Source organism: Podarcis liolepis (assembly GCF_965112155.1).
Source record: "Podarcis liolepis genome assembly, chromosome: 2".
In the NCBI taxonomy this organism is placed as follows: domain Eukaryota; kingdom Metazoa; phylum Chordata; class Lepidosauria; order Squamata; family Lacertidae; genus Podarcis; species Podarcis liolepis.
This window is the reverse complement of record NC_139555.1, coordinates 73,413,951-73,430,535: the sequence shown is the minus strand read 5'-3', so window position 1 is coordinate 73,430,535 and position 16,585 is coordinate 73,413,951. Positions and strand designations below refer to the sequence as shown.

The 16,585-nt window shown below is 43.0% G+C and overlaps 2 protein-coding genes across 6 annotated transcripts in view; one reads left to right on the top strand and one right to left on the bottom strand.

Annotated features, from left to right (window-relative positions):
• RAD54L2 (RAD54 like 2) overlaps positions 1 to 5,731 on the bottom strand; it is a 70,132-nt gene extending 64,401 nt beyond the window's left edge. The window contains exon 1 of the mRNA XM_083488633.1: positions 5,327 to 5,731. The gene's annotated coding sequence lies outside the window, so the exon portion shown is untranslated. The remainder of the gene's footprint in view (positions 1 to 5,326) is intronic.
• A 116-nt stretch (positions 5,732 to 5,847) lies between these two features.
• DCAF1 (DDB1 and CUL4 associated factor 1) overlaps positions 5,848 to 16,585 on the top strand; it is a 58,526-nt gene continuing 47,788 nt past the window's right edge. Inside the window, exon 1 of one of the 5 annotated variants that reach the window (XM_083488626.1) lies at positions 5,848 to 5,999. The gene's annotated coding sequence lies outside the window, so the exon portion shown is untranslated. Of the gene's footprint in view, positions 6,000 to 10,525; positions 10,747 to 16,585 lie in introns of those variants that run through there. The other 4 variants (XM_083488628.1, XM_083488629.1, XM_083488627.1 and 1 more) reach the window with 4 other exon arrangements.

Below are 16,585 nucleotides of genomic sequence, written 5' to 3'. Positions count from 1 at the left end.
TCCCCCCACTCAGCTTCTGTCCCCGGAATGCCCTGGCTCTCACCAAACTCAGTAAGAGCCAGGGCATTCTGCACTGAACTCGGTAAGAGCTAGGGGGCAGGGAAGACAAGTGGCAGCACCACGCTCCGGAACAGCCACCCTCTTGGCAGTGGCAGCAGTGGTGGGATGGGCAGAGTGCCATCTCTTGCACTTCCACTGACTGGGGTGGGTGCTTCACCCTGTTTTATGGGGAGTCCAGCCCTGAACAGACCAAAGTCCCTCTACTCTAGTATCGGGTTCTCACAACCTCACTGTCACTGGTTGTGCTTTCCAGCAACTGGTGTTTAGAGGCCTGTTGCCGTCAATTAAGAGGTAGCATACATCCATTGTGGCTAGTAGCTACTGATAACCTTATCTGCCATTAGGCTGATGGGAATTTTAGTTCAGAAACATCTGGTGGGTCAGAAGTTCCCCACCCTTGATGCAACATCTTGTCTTAAGAAGAGTCTGGAGAATTTGAAAACTTACCACATTTTGGTGATGTTCTGACTGGTACAAGTACAGTATAGCTATTGCCCAGCTATGGAGTTTTATCCTGGCAATACCCTTCATTAGGGCTATATCTAGGGTGATGTTCCGCTCCTCAAGATAGTGAACACTGTTGCAGAAGTGCTTACTTCCCTCTAGAGGCGTTATGGGGAACAGTAACTGTGAGCAGATCTACTTGCAATAGAGGGAGAAGGAGAGAGAGATGGGCCTTGCTATGCTGAACAGTAAGCTGGGGTCCTCCTCCGTATGAATAATAGACATGTTGGCAAAAAACCAGGCTGCCCTTTCACACAGATTCACTTGCAGGGTCTTTCCTCTCCTGCTAGCAGGGCAGGTTTCAAGGAAAGGCTGCAACTGGCTGGGTGAAGCAATTCATTTTTTCATGGTAAGTTTTAAAACTGTTTAGGGTGAAGGGTGGGTGAAGAAGAAGAAGAAGAAGAAGAAGAAGAAGAAGAAGAAGAAGTAGTAGTAGTAGTAGTAGTAGTAGTAGTTTGGGGGGGTTGGCTGAAGTGCAGACTGGAATTACCGTACTGATTATTAGTTAAGCTTTGAGGCTCCAATACTTTGGCCACCTCATGAGAAGAGAAGACTCCCTAGAAAGGACCCTGACGCTGGGGAAGATTGAGGGCACAAGGAGAAGGGGACGACAGAGGACGAGATGGTTGGACAGTGTTCTCGAAGCTACCAACTTGAGTTTGACCAAACTGCGGGAGGCAGTGGAAGACAGGAGTGCCTGGCGTGCTCTGGTCCATGGGGTCACAAAAAGTCGGACATGACTGAACAACTATACAACAACAACAAAGTTAAGCTTTGACCATTGGCCTTTTGGGGAAAGCCCATCACTCTGTGAGGGAAGGGTTGTAGTTGAGCGGAAGAACATCTGCTTGGCATGCAGAAGGACCCAGGTTCAATCCCCAATATCTCCAGAGAGACCCTACCTGAAACCCTGTAAAACTGCTGCCAGTCATTATAGACGATACTGACTCAGATGGACCAATGGTCTGACTCAGTACAAGGCACTTTCCTATGCAACACAGTGCAATTGTATATTCTCTTCCCATAGTCCTTCGCCAGTTGTGCATTTTGCTTGCCTCAGTTTCTGGTCCTGCTTCTAACCATGGACACTTAGCTTTCATTCAAAATATACTGAACCTGCCACCACGACTCCATCAATGAGTGCATTCATTTGTTCCATCAGATGCAGAGCATCCTTTTCATTTATCCACCGTGCTCCAAAAGTCATAGAACCAATTCCATCTTAGAAAGAAAGTTAATTACATTTGCTTTGTAGTATTTGCAAGGGCAATTTCCAATGCTAACTCTTTTTAGATTATGCCTTTGAGGTTTCAGGTGACTCGTGGATGAGCACATTTTCATATTTCTTACCAGTAATAATTTATATAAAAGATTGTTTTACTCATCACTTTAACTCATTGATTTCTTTAACCTCTAGCAATCTGGTAGATTAATGCTTTATTATGTGCTTCTAGGTGTATTTATTTACACCCCACATTTTTTCACCATTGCCAAAGGCTAATATAATCAACATTTAATTGAAAATATATGCCGTGGGGCTACAGTCCTGTCCATACTTAGCTGGGACTCAATGGGGCTGAGTTTTAAGTACATAAAGTACAAGAATGCACTGTGAAACAGCTAAAATATGAAGGGTATACAAGCCATTTAGAAGGTTTCTTATGCAAAGCCCCATTTAAATGAGTGGGGATTGCACTGTTGGAATAACTGTGTGTAGTTATACACACTCAAGTCCCATTAAAAAAATTATGGGTAGGGCTAGAAGAGAACCCAGTCTGAAATTTTTGAGAGCCTTAGCCAGTCAGTGCAGTGCAGACAGTACTGAGCTAGATGGACCAATGGTCTAGCTCAATATAAAGCAGATTCCTATATTACAAATACATAATATAAATACTTATCTGCAACTCCCCTACACCACAAAATATTAATTATTATTATTATTATTATTATTATTATTATTATTATTATTATTATACCGCCCTATACCTGGGGGTCTCAGGGCGGTTCACAGAATAAAATCAAGATATAAAACCACAAAATACATAATAATAATAATAATAAAAACAACAACCCAATAGCGCCCCCCCCGTTGTAATTCCTTGTAGGCAGGTTCCAGGTATTGCATATTAAAACAGCTTTATCTCAAACTATAGGCTAGACCTACTTAAGGGGGCACATGTCTTAAAGGTTTGTAAGCAGTCGAGGCTCAGGGTCCCCCCCCCCCAAATTCATTGCAATCCCAATGACTTTGCCAAAAGCAGGCATAAATCTACAGGAGCATGACTGCTGCATCCCAGTTTCCTTAAATTGGACAAAATGAAGAACTTAACACACAGCACATTGTTAAACTATGGAATTTGCTCCCACGAGAGGTAGTGATAGCCACCAACTTGAATTGCTTTGAAAGAGGATTAGACAAATTCATGGAGGTTATCAATGCCTACTCACCATGACGGCTACGTTCTATGAGTGTCAGAGGCCGTAAAACCTCTGAATGCCAGTTGCTGGGAATCACATGCAAGGAGAGTGCTGTTATACTTAAAGGTAGTGGGGACCCCTGATCATTAGGTCCAGTCATGGCTGACTCTGGGGTTGTGGCGCTCATTTCGCTTGATTGGCCAAGGGAGCCAGCGTACAGCTTCCGGGTCATGTGGCCAGCATGACCAAGCCACTTCTGGCAAACCAGAGCAGCGCACGGAAATGCCGTTTACCTTCCCGCCGGAGCGGTACCTATTTATCTACATGCACTTTGACATGCTTCCGAACTGCTAGGTTGGCAGGAGCAGGGACCGAGCAACGGGAGCCCACCCCATCGCGGGGATTTGAACCGCCAACCTTCTGATTGGTTAGGTCCCGCTTAATGGTTTTTGTTTAGCCACTTTGAGAACAGGATGCTGTCGTAGATGGGTCATGGGCCTAAATTGGCAGGATCTTCCCATGTTGTTGTGGAAAGGAAGTGGCAAAGAGAGGAATGTGGGATGAAACCGAGAACAGTTCAAGGATGGGGATGAAATTATGTTGGAGGTACTGTATATAAGAGTGAAATGGAGGTAGGTGGCACCATGCATTCGATGTAAAAGCCAGGTGTGCATAGCAACGAGAATGAGATCTATGGTCTAGTTAGTTTTAAGCACAAGGGTTGGGGGCAAGCATGGTTTTAACATGGGATAGACATTGCGCTCAGATCCTGCTTGTGGGCTTCTCATGGGCATCTGGTCGTTCACTGTGAGAACAGGATGTTGGACTTGGTGGGCTACAGGCCTGATCCAGCAGGCTCTTCTTATTGCATTAAATAAACAAGATGATATTTTCCAAGAATCTAGCAGGGTTCTTAATGAACCAGTGCAGACAAAGCGCTAGAGTGATTGTTGAAAGTCTCTAGCATAGAAGTAAGCACTGCAAACTATGGCAGTCCTAAAAATACGAGGAATAATTGTTCTGTAAATCAGTTTTAAACCTACCCAGACATGCTCAAGTTCTCTCATCCAAGCTCCTCAAGAGAAGGTAATAGAAATAGAAAACATCTAGAGAATAGAAAAATGAATGAAAGTCTTAGGTCATTTTTATATGCTAAGAGGCTGAAAAGATGCAAACTATTTAATTCAGAAGGGACATCAAGAAGAGCAGGCATGGCAGATAATAAATGAATAGCACTGGAAAGACAAATTGAGTTCTTTTCCTTCGTTTAACCTTTGCATTAATCAAGAGCATAAGGCAGATTCAAAACCAACAATGTGCAAAGTAATAAAAGGAAGTTTTAATGGTGTATTTTATAGTTAACCTGTGGGTCAAATTGGCATATGACGTACCAGGGGAAAGTGTTACTACAGTATATTGCAGAACTGCTAAAACAAGTTACAGAAAAAAATAACTTGGAACCTTGCATTTTAAAACACTGGGAGAAACCTCATTCTATGGACAATAGCCATATTCACAATAGAGATGTTGCATAAGGTAAGCATTGGTACATTTCAGTTTAAGCTCTCCTTGGTTATTTGATGATAAACCTATCTGGCCATTTCCCTTCTGCTGTAGAAATCCACTTTGGGACAGTTACATTGTCCTTCATAGTAGATCAGTGGCTTGTGGGTTACCCCTAAAACCTGTTGTATTTGGTGTGATTAGTTAAACTTAGGACTGTAACCTTAGTATTTGTGCTCATGGGCCCAAAAAGATTGGTGAGACCTGGTACATAACAGTTGACTATTCTTCTGGGTCAAACTTTGCTTTGAGCTTATAGTCACATGAGTTGTGTTCTGGCCTTATTGTCAGCTCACATCTCATGGGACTAAAATTAAAAAAATAGTCCAGTAGCACCTTAGAGACCAACTAAGTTTGTTCTGGGTATAAGCTTTTGTGTGCATGCACACTTCTTCAGATACACACGAAAGCTTATACCCAGAACAAACTTAGTTGGTCTCTAAGGTGCTACTGGACTTTTTAATTATTTTTTATTTCGACTGCATCAGACCAACATGGCTACCTACCTGAATCTAACCTCATGGGACCCTTCATTCTCTGCAATATTCGTCTTAAGCAAAAGGCTTTGTCTTGGCTTCCACTTGCCTACTGAATACAGGATCCTTGGCTGAGTCACATCTTCACAGCATATATTATATTTGTGCGCTGAGAAAAATCTCCTGAATAAACTACCTCAGCTTGTTTGTAGCACAAGGTATGGGACAGGACAAACCTAATGCCTATGCTGGATGAGTCTTTCAGGGTGGAATATACTGTCCAGCAAATCTGAAGTTTATTTGACCTTTTCTTGCTCTTTGTTTTCAGGGGAATGCCATTTAAGAATAGTAGAGCATGTGGCAGAATCGGTTTCCTGTTTTGTAGGCTCAACACAAAAAGAAAGAAAGAAAGACATTTTACCAATTGGCTTTGAGTTCAGGACAAACCTCTCCATCCTTTGATATTCATGAATCTGTATCACAAAAGAACAGCTAGCAAAAGTGTGCTCTGAATACAGGCCTTTATGATATGCACCCACTGGGATATTCTCCTGTTCTCTTCCTCCTTTCCTTCGTTGTTAAATGCATGTGTGGCATTAGTGGGGAAATCCACCTGGAACACTTCAGTGCCCAAAGTTGACCAAAAAAAATTGCATATCCAGCATAATCCTTTAAAAATTAATTGTGCACCAATGTGTCTATCGGGATATATACAACCTATCTTGCAGTATTTTGATTTTCAAAGGCTTCTTGTGAAAACCAAAGAAAGAAACATGCTTACAAGAGAATATCTGGCTGCTTTGTGACATCAGAATGGAATCTGGTGATAAAACACATGTTTGAAGAAGGCAAGGTGGTTGTAACAGAAGAAAAACCAAATGAAACAAAGTCATCTGCCACCAGAAGAAAACGAGTTGCCGTCTTCTCTTAATGCTGAACCAGCTTCATCAGCGTTAATCAACAGGTTTTTCTCTAAAGGTAAATATAAAGTGTTCTGTGAAATACAGCCTTCTGCAAACTAGAAACCTTATGGGAAATATGTTTGCTACTGGGTGTACTCTCAATAAGGAGTCATAGTGAAACTTGGGTATTTATCTGACAAGTGCACCTATATTATGTGTTTTCAAATGCCTGTTTGATGGACCAACACACCTTACATTTTTAGGCATAAACTTTAAATCCCTGGGCATCTTTGATCTACTCTCTTAAAGGTGTAGAAAAGCCCTAGGAATACAGGAAGCTGCCTTATACTAAGTCAGACCATTGGTTAATTTAGCTCAGTACTGTCTACACTGACGAGCAGTGACTCTTGAGAATTTTAGGCAGGAGTCTCTTCTCAGGCCAGTGATGCTGGAAATTGTGCAACTAGAAAAAGTACTCTACTGCATCTCAGAAAATGTGCAATCTGTATGACCATTTAGACCAGTGGGAGTGTCTATAGAGATTTCTGATTTGGGAGACAAATATTTGCATGCTCTCCTTCCCAAAATAATTTAATCTTCCTCTTTTGATAACTCCTTTGATAATATCTATTTAACTTAACACCTGTTAATCTGATTGCACCTCTTGTCCAGTGTTTGACCTTTATGCTTTTGTTTTTGCTTTATTTTGGATTCTTCGTCCATGTTCTGTTGTAGTGATTTTTTCCAAAACAGAAAATTTGGTGCTTCTTCCCATTTTGCACTCATTTCTTTGATTCTTTCACTCATACTTCATTCTCTCCTATTGTTTCTGGTCTAATTTTCTGCTCAGTCTTGATCTTTTCTTAGGTAAGGTGTTGCAGTGGGTGATGGCATCTCGGCTCCAGGTTTTCCTGCAGAAAACTGAATTTATTACCTACTTCAATCTGGCTACCAGCCTGGTATGCTCATAACACTTATCCCAAGAAGGGTGTAGACTAAGTACACACTTTACATCTAAAACACATGGCTTCTTCACCCAAATACTACCGGGAACTGTAGTTTACATCTCATGGAATTACAATTCCCACTACTGTTAACAAACTATAATTCTTAGGATTCTTTACTAGAAGTCATGTGCTTTTAAATGTGCCTAAATTGTATGGTGTGTAGGCTGCCCTAGACCAGGTCAGATGAGATCTAACAAGCTGAAGCAATCCAAGCAGTATAGGGGTTCCTTCTGGCAGCAGGAAGTATTCCAGTTTGGATGACTGGTGTTGGGAGGGGTTGCACACCTTCTGAAAATGCAGGGTCACAGCTTGGGGATGCTCTGGGCCTGGCCTTGGACCTGGCCTTAGTTGTATACAAGAGTGCCTTTGCACATGGAATGACTCCCTGAGCACACTATATCTGGGTGATTTTAGGGGAACAGCAAAGATGGGGCTTCTTATGAATTGAATTCTAGAACAGATTATGCTACTGTTTTTAACTGCTGTATCTATTCTATTAGTTTAGTTTGCATTTTAGGGGTAGTATTTTAAATTGGTTTGTTGTAATATGCTATTTTTATACATAAACGTAGAAAATACAATAATAATGATAATTCTGTATCTGACATATAGTATTCATCATCTGACAGATTGCATGCAATAGCAGTTTACATTTGACAGAGTCTGATGGTTTCTACAGAAATGAAAAATGTTGCATTAACTTCCCTCAGTCATTTAACCAAAAGTCAGATGTTGATGGCAGATTCTGATTCCAACTTTAGCTCATCTCTACTAAAGGAAGTACAGAATGAAGTGATATAATCCCTGGCCCATAGGTTTGCTACATACATAGACCCAAATTAGTATACTGGTTATCATACAAGTGTGCAATGAATATTTCATGCATTAAAAATAATATCTAACCTCTCTCAGGAAGTTAATTCTAGTCAAACAAACCTGGAACAAATAATACTTATAGCCACTTAAAAGTCCAGTTCAATGAAATCTATGTCATGGATTGCTGTCTCGTTCTATGTGCACTTACTTGAGAATAGGTCCCACTGAACTCTGTAACAGTAGGGAGAGAGAAGTGGTTCAGATAGCAGCTGTAATTTTGTTTATAAGGATTACATACTATGCAAACCTAACCATGTCTACTCAGAGGTAAGTCATATTTAATTCAATGGGGTTTACACCCACATAAGTGGGATTAGGACTGCAATCTTAGACAGAATAACATACAGTGAAATGCTGTGGATTTTTGTTGAGCAGCAAGAGAGTTCAACGGGTCTTACTATATTTTTGTATTAATTATCTCAGAGGAAATTGCTTTCTATATATTTAATTTGATGCTGTGAATGAAAATAAAAGTGAGGCACTGGAGAGGGTGAATGTAATTGTTATTTATTTGCAGAGAGAGAGTTTTATTTAATGTTTCTGTATTATTGACTCTGAAAAATCAATAAAACACTAAATTACAAAAAAGAAAAAAAGGTTGCAAATATGGACACAACAGTTTAATTTGATGGCGATGGTCAGGTTTGGCTGACTCACAATGTAGCTTATTAACCAAATGGTTAATACTGTGATTGCATTATTGATATGTATTGGTGTTTATTGCTGAAGGATTTTGTTCTTTATTTATGTACTGTCAGCCACGTTGAGCATTATCTTACAATGGCAACACCAATACTATGATGTTTGAAATGTCCAGAAAAACAAATGGGTCCTAATTTTAATTTGTATGGTTCTTGGAAGAGCACTTGTGAAGTTCTGAATGCAAAGCAGTATTCTGTGCAAAAGTGTATTCATATTTTGAAAAGGAACAGCAATAGGTATATACTATATTCTTATTTCCTATTTCTCTGCAATGTTACCAGCACTTAAAGCTGCATTTTTGTATATACTTATGGATTTAGGATATATGAGATGCAGGATTGCACTGTAAACCTATTAATTTCAATGGAATCAGGTATACCTAAATCCATATAGGATTGGGCTATTATTTGGAACAACTGCTTTTCTCCATGTTAGAACCTGCATTGGAAATTACAAAAAAGAGAATTTGAGTGCACGTCTTCTCATAACACAGGTCTTATGACTATGAATGAATGTAAACTAGAATCCTAGGTTTAAAAAGTTGTACAGTTGGGAAACAACGCAAAACACATTTAATAGTGTGTAAGTCCCATAAGGGGGACGTGGGTAGTGCCGTGGGTTAAACCACAGAACCTAGGACTTGCCGATCAGAAGGTAGGCACTTCGAATCCCCGCGACGGGGTGAGCTGCTGTTGCTCGGTCTCTGCTCCTGCCAACCTAGCAGTTCGAAAGCACGGCAAAGTGAAAGTAGATAAATAGGTACCGCTCCGGCGGGAAGGTAAACGGCATTTCCGTGCGCTGCTCTGGAAGCTGTACGCCGGCTCTCTTGGCCAGTAAAGTGAGATGAGCACCGCAACCCCAGAGTCGGTCATGACTGGACCTAATGGTCAGGGGTCCCTTTACCTTTAAGTCCCATAAGACCACAATGGGACCTTCAAGTAAACATATTTAGGAAATGGCCACTAGCTTCCCAATGTCTGCTTTGTACATTACAGCATTTAGTTCAGAGGCAGGCAGAATTTAGCTGCCTTGGATCTACTCAGTTAGTTCCAAACTCCAATATCCACCAACCTGGGCCAGGCACAAAAGATATGTACTGTAGTGTTAAAGAACAGGGTGTGAGCACATTCTGAGCCCGATAATTGGTTTTCAGTACCAGAAGTGAACTCAGCTCTGTCAGTTCACCCCAGAATGAAACCCTGGTTAACCCTCTTCATTTCAGCAACGATTTAGGAGGAAAAACACAATTTTGTCATTGCTAACCTTAAACATCCTATTGCAAATCAGCCAGAGAGCTACCAGTAGATCCCAATCTACCTTCTGCCCATCCGTCATTTAGCACATGGTAGGTTGGCCTTGGATTTACAGTGGTATCTCAGGTTACATATGCTTTCAGGTTAAAGACTCTGCTAACCCAGACATAGTGCTTCAGGTTAAGAACTTTGCTTCAGGATGAGAACAGAAATCGGGCTCCGGTGGCACGGCAGCAGTAGGAGGCCCCATTAGTTAAAGTGGTGCTTCAGGTTAAGAACAGTTTCAGGTTAAGTACGGACCTCCGGAACGAATTAAGTACTTAAGCTGAGGTACCACTCTGATGCATTCAGGTAAGCGTTACAGAAGCTGTGGAGCCAGTGCCCATCTCTTTCCTCCGCATCTCTTCGCTAAGGCAGAAGCATTTTTAAAGCAGAATAACGTTGCACTTGGGTTTCCCAGCGCCTGAACATTTTCATCTAGCTTCTGATAAATGTTCAACTGCGGTGACTCTTGACAACTCCTTCAGCAGCTGCTCTTCCAGCTCCCGTATTCTATTTCAAAATTATTTCCTCGACAGCAGTAAGGGCAAGCAAGCTGTCAATAGCGCGCCTTCACCGGCTGCTCCCTCAAACACGCAGCGAGCGGCCTATCGGCGGGAGATACAGAGATGCGCTATTATGGGGACAGTAGACTGCAACTCCCAAAGTGCCTTGCGAGAGGAGGGAGCGGGCTTTGGACTCGGCGGCGCACGCGCAGGTAGCCCGGACTACATTTCCCTGTCGCCAGAGCGCGCGCCGTTCCCCCCCCAGTCCGGCGTGCGTGCGTGCGAGCGAGCCGATGAGCGCGTGGGAGAGGGAGGGGGGTGACGGAGCTCTAGCGCGGTGACGAGCAAAGTGTGTGCCCGCCATAGTGATAGCAGCCGCCGGGCCGCGGTGTGTGGGGGGCCGGGAGGAGGCCGAGAGGGGCAGCAGCGACGCCGGACAGGTACGGCGCGCAGGGGGCCGGGCTGAGGGGGGAAAGGGCAGGCCGGCAAGCCGAGGCCGGTGACAGGCGCAGGCCGGGGTGGGGGCCGCCTCGGCAGCCCGCCTGGGCGGACGGCGCGGAGGCTGCCTCCTAGCCCCGGCAGCGAGGCTCCCATGTGTTCCTGGCTCCCTCTCGCCGGTGCCCAGGGCCGGGAGGTGGGGGGGCGGGCGGGCGGAAGGCGGCTCGGGCCCTTCTCCGCGTTGCCCTCCCGGGCCGAGAGCAAAGGGAGAGGAGACGGCGCTGGCTCTCGCTTTATCTCCCCGTGTGAAGAAGGGAAGGGAGTTTGAGGGGGTCGCGTGCGAGGGGGAAGTGCCCATATGGGGGATACGTAGCGATCTACCTAAGCCATGGGTTGCGGTCGTGGGCATGTTTTTCGTAAGCCGCGGAGCGACCGAGTTCCGAGTCAACGCGCGCAGGGCTGCCCTGGTAGGCGAACAACTCACTTTTCTCTCGTTTCCACGCGGATCGCCCTGCATCTTTCGGCTTTTCCCCCCCCCCTCCCCCCGAAAGTGCTGGAGGCGGAGAAGAGGGGTGAGGGCGATGCTAGGGGGTCAAAGACCAACATGTGTTGCAAAGTAGAAGGTAGTTTCTTCCTCTGCCCCCGCTTCCCTTCCTCATTTACTTGCCCGGCTTCTGGTCCTTGCTGATCTTGCTAGCGCGAGCATACCTTTTCTGTTTTGTTCCCAACCCGCTTTTTCTTCTCCTCCTCTTTGGCCCCCAGCTGTCACCTCTCAGGGTGGGGGAGGGACGCTGGCGCCGTGGCAGCTTTTATATAAACTCTCGAGGGAGGTTTTGTCTGCCCGAAGCTTATTCTCTTCCCCCCATGTGAACCACCTTTCTCTTTGCGACACCAATTGTAGGGCTTAGTTTGAGTTAGGAAACTGTTTTCGATGCCAGAATTCAGCTCTGCGAAGTTGTTCGTGTCTTTGTGCCTGTGAATAATTCTTTTCCCCAGACCAACGGGAAGCTACTACCAACCCTGCTTCATACACGTTGGAGTGGGGAAGAAATTTTAGATTGGTTTGAGTTGTAGTATCTTTAATTTTAGAACTTAGCCCCAGATATTGACTAATACAAGGATCACCTGGGATGCTTCTCTCTTGGAATATACTATTTACTATTTACATTATGGGCAATGTGTGTGTGGTAGGGTGACAGTGGCTTGCATATTACAGGGACCTCTGAGGGAGTGAAAATCTACCTTGCAGCCCTTGCATTTGGTTTCTTATATTGGTAGAAGCCAGGCCATCCAGTATCAGGTGTTGTGGGCAGTGTTAGAAACTCGGATATATAAGTTAATTGCCAAATGGCACCTTAAACCTAGGTTACAGTCACCACAATGGTATGTCTAGGTGTCACCCCCTCCAGCTGAGTTGTTACTGTTATTAATATTATTTTCATTCTATACTGTTTTATATTTTAAAGAAAAAAATATTCAAGCTGTTTACAACACATTAAAACATCAAATAAAACAATGCAGAATAAAACAAATTTAAGCTTCAAGTATAATATTTCAGATCCTTCTCTAAGTATCATTTTATTTGCCCCAGATTTATTTACCTACTTATTTTATATAGCCACACCACAGCAGAAATACTCTAGGAAGATAGTGTTGTGTAGTGGTTAGAGTGTCAATAGGACCTAGAAGATCAGGGTTCAAATCCCCACTCCGTCATGAAGCTCACTGGGTGACCTTGTCCCAGTCCCAATCTCACAGCGTTGTTGTAGGGATTAACTGGGGAGGGGGAAGCACTCCTTGGAGACAAAGGTAGGAAATAAAGGCAGTAAATAAACTCTTCTGCTTAAGATAGTTGGAGGGGCCAGCCAGAGGGAGATGTTTAGTCACCAACCTGGCACCCAGAGATTTCAGCGTGGTCGCAATTCGACCTGTGCTAGTTGCAAAATGGTTGTGGGCAGGGAAGTGGGTAGATCTGGCATTGGTCTACTGTAATGGGGATACGTGTCTTCCCTTGTAACTACATCCTGAAGCACAACCCTCTTTCTATGTTCCTTCATGAAGCTCAATGTGAACTGTTAAAACTTCCCAGTAAGCCTTATCTGCATAGCCCCATCTAAACACCTGTCAGGTTTGCATAGGGAAAGGGTCATCAGACATGCATCTTCGCCACTCTCCCATTCCATCCATGCCCATGGTGGTTGGGTCGTACAGTGTCATGGGTGGGTGGCAAGATTTGACTTGATCACAACATAATACTGCTCAGGCCTTTACATTTCCCCATGTAAACACATGACAATCATTCAATTATATAATGATTAATAATAATAGCTGCTGGAGGGCAGGAGCGCATCAGATTAGGATTACTGTGGCAGGTGAGAGGGGTTAATGCTTGCCCCTATTTTTAACAACTTGTCCCCTGAAGCTATTTGCTCTACAGAGAGAAACCATAGGTAGTATTGGGTATGTTTTCCCTCAAAGTAGGAAAATAGCAGGTTTGTATGTGTGATTTTAATTGGTGAAATGGTGGTGGTGGGGTGATTGTGGGGCAGGGCAGGGGCTAGACCTGATCTGGTCCTGTCTCAGTTTGCTCCTTCCTTATCAGCTGCTATTAATTACAGAATATACTGATCAAATACAGTACCTATTCTTGTTTGGCCTGATATTCAAAATACTTTGTTTATTTTTGGATCTTCACAGTAATCTTGCAAAGTAGATTACTGTAAATGTTTTTTTCTTTTCTAAATAAGGAACTGAGGTTGAACAATAGTTATATTGATAATCAACCAAGTTTTACTAAGAGTAGACCTGCTGAAATTAATGGGCCTAGTGTAGTCATGTTCATTAATTTCCATTGGTGTCCTCTGAGTAAAACTTAGCTGAATCCCATCCATATAGTACACTATCATCTAGTGAATCCATGGTGAAGATTTGATCCAGGTCTTGTTGGCCGCTCTCCCAGGATGCCGCTGAAGTATACTGGGGTGGATAATCTTTTTTTTTTTTTTTTTTGGCTAGAGGACACCATCATTTTGCCATTGCTTATTTTTTTGGGGGGGAGCTGCAAGCCAAAAGTGGTTGGGGATTTAGGTTTTTTTGGAAAAAGATTATGACAATAATTGTGGACTAAAAGGAAATAGCTGTAAGCTATGGTTGCTCGCTCCCAGCTCCTGCCAACCTAGCAGTTCAAAAACACATCATGTGCAAGTAGATAAATAGGTACCGCTCCGGCGGGAAGGTAAAAGCCGTTTCCGTGTGCTGCTCTGGTTTGCCAGAAGCGGCTTAGTCATGCTGGCCACATGACCCGGAAGCTGTCTGTGGACAAACGCCAGCTATCTTGGCCTATAGAGCGAGATGAGTGCCACAACTCCAGAGTCGGTCACGACTGGACCTAATGGTCAGGGTTCCCTTTACCTTTACCTTATGGTTGAGGAAAAGGATTGACTATAAGTATTTATTCCAAGGTTGGGAAGGAGGGCAGAAACACTGCTGCTGGCAAGGCAAAGCTGCTAACAACAAAAGCAATGTAAGGAAGTTAATATATTAGCAGGATTTTTTTAAAAACACACACTTGTAATGTTATGGAGAATGTTTAAATAAGGAAGTAATTAGAGATAAAGACTTTTTGTTGACATGCACAAATGAAAATAACACAAAGATACCAGGGGAGGGAGTGAAGGGAAGTCAGGGGGAATCGATGAATCCCAAAATATGGATTAATATTAAGAGTGAATATAGATGTTTTGCTTTTTCTTTTTCAATGTAATGATTGTTTATTAAGAAAATTAATTAAAAAAACTTTAAAAAAAAACAACTGCTAACATTCATTCTCTCTCTTGCATGCACACACAGGTGTATGTAGGTACATACTTGCATTTGCATATGTAACACACTCAGAGAGGCACACTTAGTTGAAGTTGTGTTCCTTTGGCTTTCTGTATGGGAAAGATGAGCGGGACGTGGGTGGCGCTATGGTCTAAACCACAGAGCCTAGGGCTTGCCCATCAGAAGGTCAGCAGTTCGAATCCCCACGATGGGGTGAGCTGCTATTGCTCGGTCCCTGCTCCTGCCAACCTAGCAGTTCAAAAGCACATCAAAGTGCAAGTAGATAAATAGGTACCGCTCTGGCGGGAAGGTAAATGGCGTTCCTGTGTGCTGCTCGCCAGAAGTGGCTTAGTGATGCTGGCCACATAACCGGCTCCCTCAGCCTATAGAACGTGATGAGTGCACAACCCCAGAGTTGTCCGCAACTGGACCTAATGGTCAGGGGTACCTTTACCTTTACCTTTTATGGGAAAGATGAAGGAAGCCTTTGGGAACAGCCAGTGTTAGAAATTAGCCAGGCACCAGACATGGGTCCAAATGCAACCACAAGGAGTTCTCTGGGTGCCAGGTTTGCAACTGGGGAAAGCAAAAAGTCACTTAGAGAAGGATCTGAAGTATTTTCCTTGAAACTTATATTTGTTTTATTCTGGATTGTTGTATTTGATGTTTTAATGTGTTGTAAACTGCTTAGAGATTTTTTCTTTAAAATATAAAGCGGTATAGAAACGAAATGAATAATAATAATCTCCAGTGGGGAAGAAATGGTGCCTAAATATTTCGTTGTGGCAACTGTAACCTAGGTTTAAAGCGCCATTCAGTGATTAGATTATATAGCTGAGTTTCTAACACTGGAAACAGCTGCCTCAGGGCACCCTGAGGCAGTGGTTTCCAACTGTCTGTTTTCTTCACCCTGTGCCTTGTTTCAAGGCACTCAGTAAGACTTCTCTTGTTCCCAGTGTAACTATCCTGGTGATAATCGCCAGCTCTTAGGTAAGTGGCAAGTCCATTGGAAACTGCACAAGTAGCCCCATAGAATGCTTTCAAGCAAAACTGTTTCTTAGGAAAGGAAGATTCAACTTCTTCATTGCTTAAAACAATAATTTCTTTAGTGTAGGGATGCTTGCAATTTCATCTAATTAGGTCACATAAATGGACCTAAACACCTCCCACTCATTGCAGTGTATTAAATGTACTGTACAAACATTGGGGTTTCTCATGCAGCTGTGAACATCAGCTGTGACTATACTTCATTTGATATTGGAAAACTTGCTGGACTAGAGAGTTTACAGATTAACAAAAGACACCTGTTACCTGTATAATACTTTGGACAAAACATTGCCTTGGCATGGAATTAATCCTTTGATCTCAGGGGTGAGTGGATATGTGTGTGTGTTGATTATTGTTGTGTGCAGCCTTTGAGCTCACATTCCCTTGCCAAGGGTTTTTTTACAGCTGTATTTGAAGCTAATCTATGAAATTGCATATTATTATAATTCAAACTATGTAACCAAATAAATAATTGGTCAAGTATATGGATTGATCCTGTTGTCATTGGCCCTTCCTGTTTTTAGAAAGCAACTTGCTTATCCCAGGGGTTGCAGGGTGAATGAATTGGCAGAACACAGAAGCAAATACTATAGTGTGCCTTGCACTGTTCAGTGTTCAAAATCTTTCAAATTAAGATTCTTGTCTTCCCTCCACCCCGGTCTTTCCCTAAATGACTCATCAGATATCTAGATATTTGTGAGTCTTGGGCTGTGTATTCTAACTGCTACTTTCTGATGTACTGCCAATATATTCACAGCTGTCTTCTGCTTTTGCACTTAGAATAATGCCTGATAAAGTGGGAAGAGGGATCTGTTTGTGGATGGGAAAAGCTCTATAAAGTGCAGATTGCCTTTCAGGAAACAGTATATCAGTGAGATAGAAAGCTATGCATTGAGTATGGCTTCTCCACCACTGTGGACTCAAGGCTCACTGGGAATGTATAGGATATGCTTACGTTTCCCAGTATAAATA